This window comes from Manis pentadactyla, chromosome 11 (assembly GCF_030020395.1).
Source record: "Manis pentadactyla isolate mManPen7 chromosome 11, mManPen7.hap1, whole genome shotgun sequence".
NCBI lineage: Eukaryota > Metazoa > Chordata > Mammalia > Pholidota > Manidae > Manis > Manis pentadactyla.
The window spans coordinates 42,665,973-42,671,972 of NC_080029.1; positions in this window are offsets into that span (position 1 = coordinate 42,665,973).

Below are 6,000 nucleotides of genomic sequence, written 5' to 3' on the forward strand. Positions count from 1 at the left end.
ATTTGGATGTGCTAGAGAAGGCCAAAGGTCTGAATGAGAAAGTGAGAAGAAGAATGAAAATGAAGTAGATCACTAGTAGAAGAAGTGGCCACCCAAGTCTATTTGTCTCCATCCTCCCCATCGAAGAAATGATCCTGCACTATGTGGAATGGACATGGTGGGAGGGAATTCAAGTCCAAGATCAATGAGGAGATGAAAGGAGCTTGGTTCTTTTAAGCTTAAGCTCAGTTAAATGTCTTTCATCATGACACAGAATTCAAATGACTGAATTTAAATTTCTAGGAATAGGAAATAATTTGAAAGCAAAATAATAACGTTGACTTAATAAAAGCCCCTATTTGTATATTTAACACCTCTTATAAGACAACACACCTCCTTTTGGGAAGGAAGATATTAATTAGACTGATAAACTGATGATGGACTGAGGAGGGACATCTAATTATTTGCTCTGAAAATAATCAACTCTGGCTTTCAAATATAGCTGAAAACATGATTTTGTTGCTTAAGTTACAAATGCAGAAAAAAATAACATTTATTTCATAAGGTGCTATTAGCTATATAAATGCAATGAGAGCATCCTGTTTTGGGTATTTGATATATCTAACTCTCTATTATTTAGCCCAAAGTTCTATTATGTGTATATAAGATTAAAGAAAGGAAGGAAGGAAGGAAGGGTGGAAGGAAAAAGAAGTAAGAAATTTCTTCCCAGGAACAGAAGCAAAAGAACAAAGAAACAAACCAGATGCTTCTTTATTCTAATTTGCTTAAAAACACACACAAAAAAATCAGGGTTAAAAAAACCTCTCAGATCTTCCCTTAGTAAAACAAAGATCTTACTTTTCCTCCTCAAAAAAACAACAGGAGCAATAATACAAATGACAAGCATTAGTAATTTGTAGAGTGTCAGTTCTCACTCTAAGATTGCAGTTTCCAAATCTCAAGTCCAGGACTGATTCTACTGAGAGGTGTAACCTTTTGCGGGAAAACTGAGACAGAAGAAGAATCAGCGGCAGGAGGAGAAATTCTCTTATTTTTCTTCTTGGGGTTGATAGTATGGAGCAGAGTGCAAGTCTCATGGAAGGCAAAAGGAGTGCTCATCTGGTTCTTTCATCATCTTTGAAGTACAGACGTTCTGTGCTTTGGTTTTACAAGACTGACCTTGGTATCAGGTCAGGAAACTGAGGTTTTCACTAACCAGTCTCCTGTTGATGCCGGGATTCTTGTTCACAGAGTAGAAGAAGGAACTTCGCAAACACTCAAGGTAGGAGAGCAAGTGAGAGACTTACTTAAGAGATAAAACAACAGGACAGAGCTCCTGGTTCAGGCCAGGAGGGGACAAGAAAGCCCCGGGGTGATGCATTGTCTAGGGGTTTTATAGGCAGTTGAGAGACAAAGGGCTAAGGATGTACACCTGCTAAGTGGTCCCAAAATGTTTATCTTTGAAGAGACATTAAGTTTCTTATTAGTCTTCCTGGTTATTTATAAGAAATTTACCTCTCTGATTTTCTCCCAGGATAGCAGCTTCCTGGTCTGGGAGCATATCACTTAGACTGCCTGCTTTGCTCCCAAGGTGGGCTGAGTTGTTATCTGTTTGTTAAAGAGTATGTTAAGAAACTTACTTTTTAACTAATTGGGTTTTAAAATGCAATCTTATTCTCAAGATGGAATCCTTCCTGTTTTACTATGTTATTCTGGGCTTGCTTGCTACATTGCCCTGGTTACACATCATTTGTTTAGGGCTGGAGGATGAAAAGCAAAACCTGGGTAACGTCAGGTGTGTAAGAGATAAAGGAGAGGAGAAGAAACCCAAAAAGGTTCTGTATTTGAACTGATCAGATCCCAAGCCTGTGTCAAGGGGAGTGAAGATGGTTGGAGATGATAGCTTTGACAAACCAAGAGCACTCTGATGTTACAGCTGCTTTCTGAATCAGTGTTTGCTGACTTGCCTTCTGTGTGCCTGGCTGGGTGTTTAAGAGCTGGGGCAGCAACGATACCAAAACACAGTCCATGAGCAGGAAGAGCTTACAGACTAGCGGGGAGGGAGCAAATGGGCCATTTCATCACAGGGACAGGGTGGGATCCAGAAAAGCAGCATCTAACCTTGCCTAGATTGGGGATGTTTCTTCAGAGCTGGTGGCATCAACGTGAGAATAGAGAGATGAAGGGGAGAATGGGATGAGCTCCAGCCAGGGGAATGACTTGTGCTAAAGCCAGCAGTAAGGGATCAAGGAATTCAGCATGGGGGAGTGCTGGTATGTCAGGGGGTGAGGGTTGGGGCTGGAAGGGTGGGGACCTTTCCTATGAAATATGAGGCTGACCCTGAAGAGGCTGTGAGGCTGTGCCAAGGAATTAGGACTTTATGCTTATGGCATTTAGAAGTCTTGGAAGGGTTCTATGCTGAGAAATGCTGTAGGCTGAGTTCATGGGAAGACTGGCAAGGCTAAAGTAGAGTTAGGGGCATCAGTCAAGGGCTGGAGCAGCAATGCAGGTGAGAGATGACCTTGGCCCAGACCAAGGCTGCAGGAACGAAGGTAGAGTTGGGGGTATGTGTTCCCGAGCTGTTCAGAGTTGGGAAGCAGGAGGACTTGGGGGTTGGTTAGATAGGAGAATGAGGCAAAAGACAGTGGTTTTGAGGCCTCCCACGTGTCATGGTGCCCAGGGTCCTGTCTTCCAGAGGGACTGACCCTGTGTTATTCCAGCATATCCATCCTGAGAGAAATAACCTACAAGTCTGCCAGACCCATGTGGGTGGCTTCCACTTTCCACACAGGGTGTGTGAGCATGTGGGCATTGTCTGCAGCCTGTAGTGGTAGGTGCCACCGAAACAACTTCAACTTTAATAAGCCTGAAACATGGGGGCAACCCCTGCAAATACCTTTAGGTGATTGTATTGTTTTGGTTGAGCCCTAGGTATGAGTTAGTAGGTAGGACCTGACTTTTGCTTTGTAAAGACTAATAGGAGAATTTCCTATTCTTTGGCTTGAGAACCAAAGCTCCAGATCTTGTTTTTCTTTTCTCTCTAGAAAATGAAATCACCTATTATTCTCAAAAGCCAATGCTGTATATTTTTGGCCTGTGGAACTTCTTTCTAACCCCCTTTTTTTTAACTGGGTTTATTGAGGTGTAGTTGACATACAGCTCTGTATAGGTTTAAGGTGTACAGCATATTGACCTGACATAGATACATGTGAAATGATCACCACAATAAATTTAATTACATCTCTCTTCTCATACAGTTACAAAAAAAGGCTTTTTCCCTAGTGATGAGAACTTTAAGGATCTTCTGTCTTAGCAGCTTTCAAGTATGCCACCAGCAGTGTTAGCTATGCTCCTTATGTTGCACGTTACCTCCCTAGTTACTTATTTACATTGTAACAGGAAGTTTGTACTTTTTGACTTCCTTCCTCCAGTTCCCCCTCCATCTCCCAAGAGCTTGTTTTTCTTTAAAACAAGTCCGAAAGGCTTCTTTCAAGGCTGATCCATGTAAGGATGATGCTGGGACTGGGGTGTGTAGGCTGGAGAATCTTATGAGCGATGCAGGCCCCACATCCCAGCGCTGAGTGGTTTCTGCAGCCTTTTGACAGTTGTGGATGATTATCAAGTAATTAATCTTCCTTAGCATGTAAAAAAGAAAGCCAGTTTTCCGCAGTTGCCATATCAACACAAGACTGGATTCTGGAGGGCTCAGGGCAGCAATGTGGGATGGAGGAAATGCAGAAAAACTAAGAAGAAAATAATTATCACTTCAGCCCCACCCCCAGACAACCATTGTTAACATTTTGGTCTGTGTTTTTCTAATCCTTTTTTCTGTGTATTTATGATATGTTGTATACGCATACTTTTATGTTTACATAAAGTCAGGATTATAATTTGCATGCTGTCTTGTTACCTCCCTGTAGCTACCATTTCTCATGGCTGTTCAAAAAGGAATAAAGAGAAAAGAAACAGCTTGTAAAAATCCTGAAGTTGTCTGTGAATGAATAAGCTGTTTTACTCTCATTATGATTTATTTGATATTTAATTGTCCAGGACTGCCCAGTACTTCAAGACAGGTCCATGTGATATAAAAGAAAACAGAGTTGAAACTCCCTAGCACAATGCCATGAGAAAATGTCATATTCTGTGTTCTAATCTGAGGAGTTAGAGAATACCCCCTTTGTCTTTGCTGCCAAAGAAAAGATGATAAACCTTTATAATTAGACAGTAAGACTAAATAACCATGAATGTAGATGATATGTAGCAGCATGAAAAGTAGTGGGGAAAAAATAACACTTACTGTAGAGACCTAATTGATTAAAGGCTTATTCAGTACAATTCTCTTGAATCTAATTAGTATTTTTGTGTCATTTATTGCAGCACACTACACTCATATATTCTATATTTGACGTCACTTGACTAAATTAAATGAGCAAATGTTCACTGTTACATCCATCATTTTCTCTGTTGGAAAGAGGAGCCACAGCTTTTCACCCTCGTCCTCCATGCTTGATATATTCAAATTTATCACAGTGATCTCAAACAATTTTATAGTTTACACTTTTGTTTGGTTCTGAAATCAAAACAAAAAGGATATTGGTGATGCAATATTTATGTAATGTCATCAGAGAATCTGTCCTATTTTAACAGCCATATTTTGGAAGTTGGAAGTGTATGTTTACGTACTGTTGGCTTCTAGACCACAAGCCTTCCGCATACACTTCATGGTACTTGGCATTGATCAGTGTGATTTTTCTATCCCAGAGGAGAGTTACTGTTCCAATTGTACTTGTGCAATGCAGTACTTCTTTAATTAAGTATATTAAAATAAAATCTGTGTGGCCCAGGGTCTGTTCCTTGGCTACAGACTTGGTAAAAGGCGGGTTCTTTGGGTCTAGTCATCATTTGTCTCAGTGAAGATAGTGAATTTTATTCAGAGACATTTCTGCAGAGGGCAGTAGAAAAATAGGAAACAAACAATGGACAGGAAAAACAACTTTGGAAAAAGTAATTCTAGCAGAAATTGTTTTTCTGTGCTTCTCAGTGTGTGTGTGTGTAGAAGAGAGAGAGTTAAATGACCATATTATCATCTAAATTGGGACACATTTGAAAATAAAAAGGGGCACTATAAATAATTACTATGGTACAACAAGCATAAACTAGGATGGTTTTGGGCAAAATGGGACCTAAGGACATCTTGAAGGGAGTACATCAGACACCACTTGTGCCACTCCAAATCCCATCTTTTATTCCAGCTCACAGCAGCAGACAATCTGTGCAGGTGGCCACCAGTTTGCACAGGTGCAACCTGCCAGTACCTCATTTCTAGCACACACCACCTACCTGTACTCCCTGCCCAGGTTTGCTCCATTGTCATGGTGTGTGTGTTGCTGTGGGGCCTCACTTGCCCCTCACATGCAGACAACCTGGAAATGCAGGGGAGCCAAGGCAGTGGGCCTTAACCAGTGGGGCCAGAAGTGGATGGATAAATGCTCCCACCATTTGTTGCTCATGTAGCCAGTACTTAGGTTTATTTTGTGAGGCCTCAGAATGTTCCTCAGGATGGAGCACTGACTGTCCATTGCGGTGCACCTGAAAGCTCATCCTTGTACTGGTTTCTTCCTTCTCTGTTTCACTCCCACCTGCGTGCAAGACTTTGTCTTAGGCTCTGCTTTCAGGGAACCGAGGCTACAAATGTTGGGTCTGGAATTGTGGAGTGGGATCACTCCCTGGTGAGAGGTTATAAGGACCCCATTACTGGTGGTAGGTGGAGAGGTGAATTGGGTTGTGTGGTAGGTAGCTGTGGTCTTCAAACAGTATGGGAGCCTATGGTAATTTTAAGGATTACCTGGTTTAAGTTGCCCGGTGTTTTTAGACAGCATTGGAAGCTTTCAAAAAAGAAAATGATAAGCTCGGGTCAGTCAATTACCAACAAAAGGAATATTGTGAAAGCTGAGATGATTCTACAGTGACATTTCAGGAGACTTTCCTCTACAAATCATGCTGAAATTCTGCTCAAAGTCA